The sequence below is a fragment of the Synchiropus splendidus genome, unplaced genomic scaffold (assembly GCF_027744825.2).
Source record: "Synchiropus splendidus isolate RoL2022-P1 unplaced genomic scaffold, RoL_Sspl_1.0 HiC_scaffold_24, whole genome shotgun sequence".
NCBI lineage: Eukaryota > Metazoa > Chordata > Actinopteri > Syngnathiformes > Callionymidae > Synchiropus > Synchiropus splendidus.
The window spans coordinates 890,178-901,163 of record NW_026527058.1 but is presented as its reverse complement, the minus strand read 5'-3'; positions in this window follow the sequence as shown (position 1 = coordinate 901,163).

The following is a 10,986-nucleotide window of genomic DNA, read 5'->3' as shown; positions in this document are numbered from 1 at the left end:
TGGAAAAACATTTCAGACAGCTTAGATTTGATCTGCAACTACTAGAAAGACCCTTTCTGCTATAGTGGGAGGTTAAAATTTCATATTCTGAAGTTTCCTGCAAAGTTATGGCACAATGCAGAAAATGCGTTTTCAGCTTGAGATAAGGTGGGTTCCCGAACGCCAAACGTAAAAATGTTGAAAAGTTTGGAAAAACACTTCAGACAACTTAGATTTGATCTGCAACTACTTGAAAGACCCTTTCTGCGATAGTGGGAGGTGAAAATTTCATGTTCTGAAGCTTTACGCAAAGTTATGGCACAATGCGTAAAACGCGTTTTCAGCCTGAGATAAGGTCAATTCCGGAACGCCAAACATTAAAATGTTGATAACTTCGGAAAAATACTTCAGACAGCTTATATTTGACGTGCAACTACTAGAAAGACCCTTTCTGCTGTAGTGGGAATTGAAAATTTAATGTTCTGAAGCTTCCCTGCAAAGTGATGGCACAATGCAGAAAACCCGTTTTCAGCCTGAGATAAGGTTGATTCCGGAACGCCAAACATAAGGATGTTGATAACTTTGGAAAAACACTTCAGACAGGTTAGATTTGATGTGCAACTAGTAGAAGGACCCTTTCTGCTATAGTGGCAGGTTAAAATTTCATGTTCTGAAGCTTCCCTCCAAAGTTATGGCACAATGCAGAAAACGCGGTTACAGCCTGAGATAAGGTGGGTTCCAGAACGCCAAACATAAAAATGTTGATAACTTTGGAAAAACACTTCAGACAGCTTAGATTTGATGTGCAACTACTAGAAATACCCTATCTGCTATAGTGGGAGGCGAATATTTCATGTTCTGAAGCCTCCCTGAAAAGTTATGGCACAATGCAGAAAACGCGTTTTCAGGCTGAGATATGGTCTATTCCGGAACGCCAAACATAAAAATGTTGATAACTTTGGAAAAACATTTCAGACAGCTTAGATTTGATCTGCAACTACTAGAAAGACCCTTTCTGCTATAGTGGGATATGAAAATTTCATGTTCTGAAGTCTCCCTGCAAAGTTATGGCACTATCCAGAAAACGCGTTTTTAGCCTGAGATAAGGTGGGTTCCAGAACGCCAAACATAAAAATGTTGATAACTTTGGAAAAACAATTTCGACAGCTTAGATTTGATGTGCAACTACTAGAAAGACCCTTTCTGCTATAGTGGGAAGTTAAAATTTCATGTTCTGAAGCTTCCCTGCAAAGTTATGGCACAATGCGTAAAACGCGTTTTCAGCCTGAGATGAGGTTGATTTCAGAACGGCAAACTTAAAAATGTTGAGAACTTTAGAAAAACACATCAGACAGCTAAGATTTGATGTGCAACTACTAGAAAGACGCATTCTGCTATAGTGGGAAATGAAAATTTCATGTTCTGAAGCTTCCCTGCAAAGTTATGGCAGAATGCGTAAATCGTGTTTTCAGCCTGAGATAAGGTCGATTCCGGAACGGCAAACATAAAAGTGTTGCTAACTTTGGAAAAACACTTCAGACAGCTTCGATTTGATGTGCACCTACTAGAAAGACCCTTTCTGCTATAGTGGGAGGTGAAAATTTCATGTTCTGAAGCTTCCCTCCAAAGTTATGGCACAATGCAGAAAACGCGTTTACAGCCTGAGATAAGGTGGGTTACGGAACGCCAAACATAAAAATGTTGATAACTTTGGAAAAACACTTCAGACAGCTTAGATTTGATGTGCAACTGCTGGAAAGAGCCTTTCTGCTATAGTGGAAGTTGAAAATTTCATGTTCTGAAGCTTCCCTGCAAAGTTATGGCACATTGCAGAAAACGCGTTTACAGCCTGAGATAAGGTGGGTTCCGGAACGCCAAACATAAAAATGTTGAAAGCCTTCGAAAAACACTTCAGACAGCTTAGATTTGATGTGCAAGTACGAGAAAGACCCTTTCTGCTATAGTGGGAGGTGAAAATTTCATGTTCTGAAGCTTCCCTGCAAAGTTATTGCACAATGCGTAAAACGCGTTTTCAGCCTGAGATAAGGACGATTCTGGAACGCCAAACATAAAAATGTTGATAACTTTGGAAAAACACATCAGACAGCTTAGATTTGATGTGCAACTACTAGAAATACCCTTTCTGCTCTAGTGGGAGGTGAAAATTTCATGTTCTAAAGCTTCCCTGCAAAGTTATGGCGCAATGCAGAAAACACGTTTTCTGCCTGAGATAAGGTCGATTCCGGAACGCCAAACATAAAAATGTTGATAACTCAGGAAAAACTCTACAGACAGCTTAGATTTGATGTGCAACTACTAGAAAGACCCTTTCTACTATAGCGGCAAGTGAATATTTCATGTTCTAAAGCTTCCCTGCAAAGTTATGGCACAATGCAGAAAACACGTTTTAAGCGTGAGATAAGGAGAGTTCCGGAACGCCAAACATAAAAATGTTGATAACTTTGGAACAACACATCAGACCGCTTAGATTTGATGTGCAACTACTAGAAAGACCATTTCTGCTATAGTGGGAGGTGAAAATTTCATGTTCTGAAGTTTCCCTGCAAAGTTATGGCACAATGCAGAAAACGCGTTTTCAGCCTGAGAAAAGGTGGGTTCCACAACGCCAAACATAAAAATGTTGATAACTTTGCAAATACACTTCAGACAGCTTAGATTTGATGCGCAACTACTAAAAAAACCCTTTCTGCTATATTGTTAGGTCAGAATTTCATGTTCTGAAGCTTCCCAGCAAAGTTATGGGACAATGCAGAAAACGATTTTTCATCCTGAGATAAGGTCGATTCCGGAACGCCAAACATAAAAATGTTGATAACTTCCGAAAAACACTTCAGACAGCTTAGATTTGTTGTGCAACTACTAGAAATACCCTTTCTGCTTTAGTGGGAGGTGAAAATTTCATGTTCTGAAGCTTCCCTGCAAAGTTATGGCACAATGCAGAAAACGCGTTTTCAGCCTGAGATAAGGTCGATTCCGGAACGCCAAACATAAAAATGTTGATAACTCAGGAAAAACTCTACAGACAGCTTAGATTTGATGTGCAACTACTAGAAATACCCTTTCTGCTGAAGTGGGAGGTGCAAATTTCATGTTCTAAAGCTTCCCTGCAAAGTTATGGCACAATGCAGAAAACGCGTTTTAAGCGTGAGATAAGGTGGGTTCCGGAACGCCAAACATAAAAATGTTGATAACTTTGGAAAAACACATCAGACAGCTTAGATTTGATGTGCAACTACTAGAAAGACCCTTTCTGCTATATTGGGAGGTGAAAATTTCATGTTCTAAAGCTTCCCTGCAAAGTTATGGCACAATGCAGAAAACGCGTTTTCAGCCTGAGAAAAGGTGGGTTCCACAACGCCAAACATAAAAATGTTGATAACTTTGGAAATACACTTCAGACAGCTTAGATTTGATGCGCAACTACTAAAAAGTGTCATGGCTCCGCTTCCAGGCTCCGAGTCCTGGTTTTGCTTCTCTCCCTCTGTTCCTTTGGCACACGGCTGGAGCCGATTACCACCTGATTACTCTCTTCAAGTACACCTGGGCTCCAGCAACGTGTGCCAGATCGTTGTGTCTTTGTTTCCTGCCACTTCTCCTAGTCCCTGTGTGTTTCCACGTTCCCTGTGGTGATTCCTGTGATTTTGGACTCCTCTCGATCCCCTGTGGTAACTCCCGGTTCTCGTGTCTCTCCCTGTGTTCGGCTTCTGCGGTTCTCGTGTCTCTCCCTGTGTTCGGCTTCTGCGGTTCTTGTGTCTCTCTCCCTGTGTTCGGCTTTTACTTCTGTGCGCTTGCTAGTTCTTTTGTTACATTGTTTAACCCTGCTGTCCTGAGTTAGTGTTTTTGGTTTCTTGCTGTTTACCGCGTGTTTCTTGGTTTTCTTTTGTAGTTTATTCTCGGTTTCATTTGTGATTTAAGTTCATTTAACTCCCGGTTCGGTGACGCTTTCTGTTTTGACTTTTTACTAATTTTTGTGCACTTCTGTTAGTTTCATGACTGTTTTTACACTCTGCGTTTGCTCTGTTTCTTCCCGGTTCGGTGACGCTTTCTGTTCTATGTTAGTTTGTTTAATTATTAAATATTATTTATAATTCCCTCCTGCCTCCTGTGCCTACAACCATTTGCACTTGGGTCCTACACCACGTCTCCTATACGTGGCTTTAGCTCCCTCGTCCCTTCGTATCGTGACAGAAACGATCTGGCCCTAATTATGGACCCAGCAGTGGTGAAAGGCTGGCAGGAGCAACTAGACACTCAGGCCACCAGGTTGAGTCATATTGAGAGGATGACTCTGTCTATTTCTGAGATGTTGGACTCCATGTCTGAGGCGGTTGCACGGCATTCCTCCCGCTCTGCTCTGTCCGGTGTTCCGCTTGCTTCTTCTGCTCTTCCGTCGGAGCCAATTCTGTCGGTTCCCGCCCGTGATTTTTTTTTTCTTCGTGACTCTTGTGTTTCCCCGTCTTCGCCTCCCGTGGACACCGGCGCAGCTCTCAAGCCGCCGCCTCCCGTGGACTCCGGCGCAGCTCTCAAGCCGGCGCCTCCCGTGGTCTCCGGCGCTGCTCTCAAGCCGGCGCCTCCCGTGGTCTCCGGCGCTGCTCTCAAGCCGGCGCCTCCCATGGTCTCCGGCGCTGCTCTCCAGCCGGCGGCTCTCCAGCCGCCGCCTCCCGTGGTCTCCGGCGCAGCTCTCAAGCCGGTGCCTCCCGTGGTCTCCGGCGCAGCTCTCAAGCCGGCGCCTCCCGTGGTCTCCGGCGCTGCTCTCCAGCCGGCGCCTCCCGTGTTCTCCGGCGCGGCTCTCAAGCCGGCGCCTCCCGTGTTCTCCGGCGCAGCTCTCAAGCCGCCGCCTCCCGTGGACTCCGGCGCTGCTCTCAAGCCGGCGCCTCCCGTGGTCTCCGGCGCTGCTCTCAAGCCGGCGCCTCCCATGGTCTCCGGCGCTGCTCTCCAGCCGGCGGCTCTCCAGCCGCCGCCTCCCGTGGTCTCCGGCGCAGCTCTCAAGCCGGTGCCTCCCGTGGTCTCCGGCGCAGCTCTCAAGCCGGCGCCTCCCGTGGTCTCCGGCGCTGCTCTCCAGCCGGCGCCTCCCGTGTTCTCCGGCGCGGCTCTCAAGCCGGCGCCTCCCGTGTTCTCCGGCGCGGCTCTCAAGCCGGCGCCTCCCGTGTTCTCCGGCGCGGCTCTCAAGCCGGCGCCTCCCGTGTTCTCCGGCGCGGCTCTCCAGCCGGCGTCTTCCCTGGTCTCCGGCGCGGCTCTCCAGCCGGCGCCTCCCGTGTTCTCCGGCGCGGCTCTCAAGCCGGCGCCTCCCATGTTCTCCGGCGCGGCTCTCAAGCCGGCGCCTCCCCTGGTCAGGCCGCTGCCTCCCAAAAACTCCGGCGCGGTTCCCAAGCCGTCGCCTCCTGAACCTTCCTGCACGGCTCCCAGGCCGTCTCCTCCCGAGGGCCTCTACGCGGTTCCCAGGCGGTCTCCTCCCGAGGGCCCCTACGCGGCTCCCAAGCCGCCGTATCCCGAACCCTCCTGTGCGGCTCCCAAGCCGCCGTCTCCCGAACCCTCCTGTGCGGCTCCCAGGCCGCCATCTCCCGAACCTTCCTGCGCGACCCTTTCTGCTATAGTGGGAGGTGAAAATTTCATGTTCTGAAGCTTCCCTGCAAAGTTATGGCACAATGCAGAAAACGCGTTTTCGGCCTGAGATAAGGTCGATTCAGGAACACCAAACATAAAAATGTTGAAAACGTTCGAAAAACACATCAGACAGCTTAGATTTGATGTGCAACTACGAGAAAGACCCTTCCTGCTATAGTGGGAGGTGAAAATATCATGTTCTGAGGCTTTCCTGCAAAGTTATGGCAAATTGCGTAATACGCGTTTTCAGCTTGAGATAAGGTTGATTCCGGAACGCCAAACATAAGAATGTTGATAACTTTGGAAAAACACTTCAGACAACTTAGATTTGATGTGCAACTACTAGAAATACCCTTTCTGATATAGTGGGAGGAGAAAATTTCATGTTCTGAAGTCTCCCTGCAAAGTTATGGCACAATGCAGAAAACGCGTTTTCAGCCTGAGATAAGGTGGGTTCCAGAACCCCAAACATAAAAATGTTGATAACTTTGGTAAAACACTTCAGACAGCTTAGATTTGATGTGCAACTACTAGGAAGACCGTTTTCAGCCTGAGATAAGGTGGATACCAGAACGCCAAACATAAAAATGTCGATAACTTTGGAAATACACTTCAGACAGCTTAGATTTGATGTGCAACTACTAGAAAGACCCTTTCTGCTATAGTGGGAGGTGAAAATTTCATGTTCTGAGGCTTTCCTGCAAAGTTATGGCAAATTGCTTAAAACGCGTTTTCAGCCTGAGACAAGGTTGTTTCTGGAACGCCAAACATAAAAATGGTGATAACTCAGGAAAAACTCTACAGACAGCTTAGATTTGATGTGCAACTACTAGAAATACCCTTTCTGCTATAGTGGGACGTGAAAATTTCATATTCTGAAGCTTCCCTGAAAAGTTTTGGCACAATGCAGAAAACGCGTTTTCATCCTGAGATAAGGTCGATTCCGGAACGCCAAACATAAAAATGTTGATAACTTTCAAAAAACACTTCAGACAGCTTAGATTTGTTGTGCAACTACTAGAAATACCCTTTCTGCTATAGTGGGACGTGAAAATTTCATGTTCTAAAGCTTCCCTGCAAAGTTATGGCAAAATGCAGAAAACACGTTTTCTGCCTGAGATAAGGTCGATTCCGGAATGCCAAACATAAAAATGTTGATAACTCAGGAAAAACTCTACAGACAGCTTAGATTTGATGTGCAACTACAAGAAAGACCCTTTCTACTATAGCGGCAAGTGAATATTTCATGTTCTAAAGCTTCCCTGCAAAGTTATGGCACAATGCAGAAAACACGTTTTAAGCGTCAGATAAGGAGAGTTCCGGAACGCCAAACATAAAAATGTTGATAACTTTGGAACAACACATCAGACCGCTTAGATTTGATGTGCAACTACTAGAAAGACCATTTCTGCTATAGTGGGAGGTGAAAATTTCATGTTCTGAAGATTCCCTGCAAAGTTATGGCACAATGCAGAAAACGCGTTTTCGGCCTGAGATAAGGTCAATTCACGAACACCAAACAAAAAAAATGTTGAAAACTTTCGAAAAACACTTCAGACAGCTTAGATTTGATGTGCAACTACGAGAAAGACCCTTTCTGCTCTAGTGGGAGGTGAAAATTTCATGTTCTAAAGCTTCCCTGCAAAGTTATGGCACAATGCGTAAAACGCGTTTTCAGCCTGAGATAAGGTTGATTTCAGAACGCCAAACATAAAAATGTTGATAACTCAGGAAAAACTCTACAGACAGCTTAGAATTGATGTGCAACTACTAGATATACCCTTTCTGCTCTAGTGGGAGGTGAAAATTTCATGTTCTAAAGCTTTCCTGCAAAGTTATGGCATAATGCAGAAAACACGTTTTCATCCTGAGATATGGTCGATTCCGGAACGCCTAACATAAAAATTTTGAAAACTTTGGAAAAACATTTCAGACATCTTAGATTTGATCTGCAACTACTAGAAAGACCCTTTCTGCTATAGTGGGAGGTGAAAATTTCATGTTCTGAAGCTTTATGCTAAGTTATGGCACAATGCGTAAAACGCGTTTTCAGACTGAGATAAGGTCGATTCCGGAACGCCAAACATGAAAATGTTGACAACTTTGGAAAAACACTTCAGACAGCTTAGATTTCACGTGCAACTACTAGAAAGACCCTTTCTGCCATTGTGGGAGGTGAAAATTTCATGTTCTGAAGCTTCACGGCAAAGTTATGGCACCATGCGTAAAACGCGTTTACAGCCTGAGATAAGGTCGATTCCGGAATGCCAAACATAAAACTGTTGATAATTTTGGAAAAACACTTCAGACAGCTTAGATTTGATGTGCAACTACTAGAAAGACCCTTTCTGCCATTGTGGGAGGTGAAAATTTCATGTTCTAAAGCTTTATGCAAAGTTATGGCACAATGCGTAAAACGCGTTTTCAGCCTGAGATAAGGTGGGTTCCCGAAGGCCAAACAAAAAAATTTTGAAAACTTTGGAAAAACACTTCAGACAGCTTAGATTTCATGTGAAATTATTAGAAAGACCCTTTCTGCTGTAGTGGGAGGTGAAAATTTCATGTTCTGAAGCTTCCCTGCAAAGTTATGCCACAATGCAGGAAACGCGTTTTCAGCCTGAGATAAGGTGGGTTCCGGAACGCCAAACATAAAAATGTTGATAACTGTAGAAAAACACTTCAGACAGCTAAGATTTGATGAGCAACTACTAGAAAGACCCTTTCTGGTACAGTGGGAAATGAAAATTTCATGTTCTGAAGCTTCCCTGCAAAGCTATGCCACAATGCAGGAAACGCGTTTTCCGCCTGAGATAAGGTCGATTCCAGAACGCCAAACATAAAAATGTTGATAACTTTCGGAAAAACACTTCAAACAGCTCAGATTTGATGTGCAACTACGAGAAAGACCCTTTCTGCTATAGTGGGAGGTGAAAATATCATGTTCTGAAGCTTCCCTGCAAAGTTATGGCACAATGCGTAAAACGCGTTTTCAGCCTGAGATGAGGTTGATTTCAGAACACCAAACATAAAAATGTTGAGAACTTTGGAAGAACACTTCAAACAGCTCAGATTTGATGTGCAACTACGAGAAAAACCCTTTCTGCTATAGTGGTAGTTGAAAATATCATGTTCTGTAGCTTCCCTGCAAAGTTATGGCACAATGCGTAAAACGCGTTTTCAGCCTGAGATGAGGTTGATTTCAGAACGCCAAACATAAAAATGTTGATAACTCATGAAAAACTCTACAGACAGCTCAGATTTGATCTGCAACTACGAGAAAGACCCTTTCAGCTGAAGTCGGAGGTGAACATTTCATGTTCTGAGGCTTTCCTGCAAAGTTATGGCAAATTGCTTAAAACGCGTTTTCAGCCTGAGACAAGGTTGTTTCTGCAACGCCAAACACAAAAATGGTGATAACTTTGGAAAAACACTTCAAACAGCTTAGATTTGACGTGCAACTACTAGAAAGACCCTTTCTGCTATAGTGGGAGGCGAACATTTCATTTTCTGAAACTTCCCTGCAAAGTTATGGCACAATGCAGAAAACGCGTTTTCGGCCTGAGATAAGGTCGATTCAGGAACACCAAACATAAAAATCTTGAAAACTTTGGAAAAACACTTCAGACAGCTTAGATTTGATGTGCAACTACGAGAAAGAGCCTTTTGCTATAGTGGGAGGTGAAAATATCATGTTCTGAAGCTTCCCTGCGAAGTTATGGCACAATGCGTAAACCGCGTTTTCAGCCTGAGATGAGGTTGATTTCAGAACGCCAAACATAAAAATGTTGATAACTCAGGAAAAACTCTACAGACAGCTTAGATTTGATGTGCAACTACTAGAAATACCCTTTCTGCTCTAGTGGGAGGTGAAAATTTCATGTTCTAAAGCTTCCCTGCAAAGTTATGGCACAATGCAGAAAACACGTTTTCAGCTTGAGATAAGGTCGATTCCGGAACGCCGAACATAAAAATTTTGAAAACTTTGGAAAAACATTTCAGACATCTTAGATTTGATCTGCAACTACTAGAAAGACCCTTTCTGCTATAGTGGGAGGTGAAAATTTCATGTTCTGAAGCTTCCTTGCAAAGTTATGGCACCATGCGCAAAACGCGTTTTCAGCCTGAGATAAGGTCGATTCCGTAACGCCAAACATAAGAATGTTGATAACTTTGAAAAGACACTTCAGACAGCTTACATTCGATGTGCAACTACTAGAAAGACCCTTACTGCTATTGCGGGAGGTGAAAATTTCATGTTCTGAGGCTTCCCTGCAAAGTTACGGCACAATGCAGAAAACACATTTTCAGACTTAGATAAGGTGGGTTCCAGAACGCCAAACAAAAAAATGTTGATAACTTTGGAAAAACATTTCAGACAGCTTAGATTTTATTTGCAACTACTAGAAAGACCCTTTCTGCTATAGTGGGAGGTGAAAATTTCATGTTCTGAAGCTTTATGCAAATTTGAGGCACAATGCGTAAAACGCGTTTTCAGCCTGAGATAAGGTCGATTCCAGAACGCCAAACATTAAAATGTGGATAACTTTGGAAAAACACTTCCGACAGCATAAATTTGATGTACAACTACTAGAAAGACCTTTTCTGCTATAGCGCAAGTTTAAAATTTCATGTTCTGAAGCTTCCCTGCAAAGTTATGGCACAATGCAGAAAACGCGTTTTCAGCCTGAGATAAGGTCGATTCCGGTACGCCAAACATAAAAATGTTGATAACTTTGGAAAAACACTTCAGACTGCTTAGATTTGATGTGCAACTACTAGAAAGACCGTTTCTGATATAGTGGGTATTGAAAATTCGATGTTCTGAAGCTTCCCTCCAAAGTTATGGCGTAATGCGTAAAATGCGTTTTCAGTCTGAGATAAGGTCGATTCCGGAACGCCAAACATAAACATGTTCATAATTCTGGAAAAACACTTCAGACAGCTTAGATTTGATGTGCAACTACTAGAAAGAGCCTTTCTGCTTTAGTGGGAGTTGAAAATTTCATGTTCTGAAGCTTTCCTGCAAAGTTATGGCACAATGCGTAAATCGCGTTTTCAGCCTCAGATAAGGTTGATTCCGGAACACCAAACATAAACATGTTCATAATTCTGGAAAAACACTTCAGACAGCTTAGATTTGATGTGCAACTACTAGAAAGACCATTTCTGCCATTGTGGGAGGTGAATATTCGATAATCTGAAGCTTCCCACCAAAGTTATGGCACAATGCGTAAAACGCGTTTTCAGCCTGAGATAAGGTCGATTCCGGAACGCCAAACATAAAAATGTTGTTAACTTTGGAAAAACACGTCAGACAGCTTAGATTTGACTTGCAACTACTAGAAAGACCATTTCTGCTATAGTGGGAGTTGAAAATTTCAT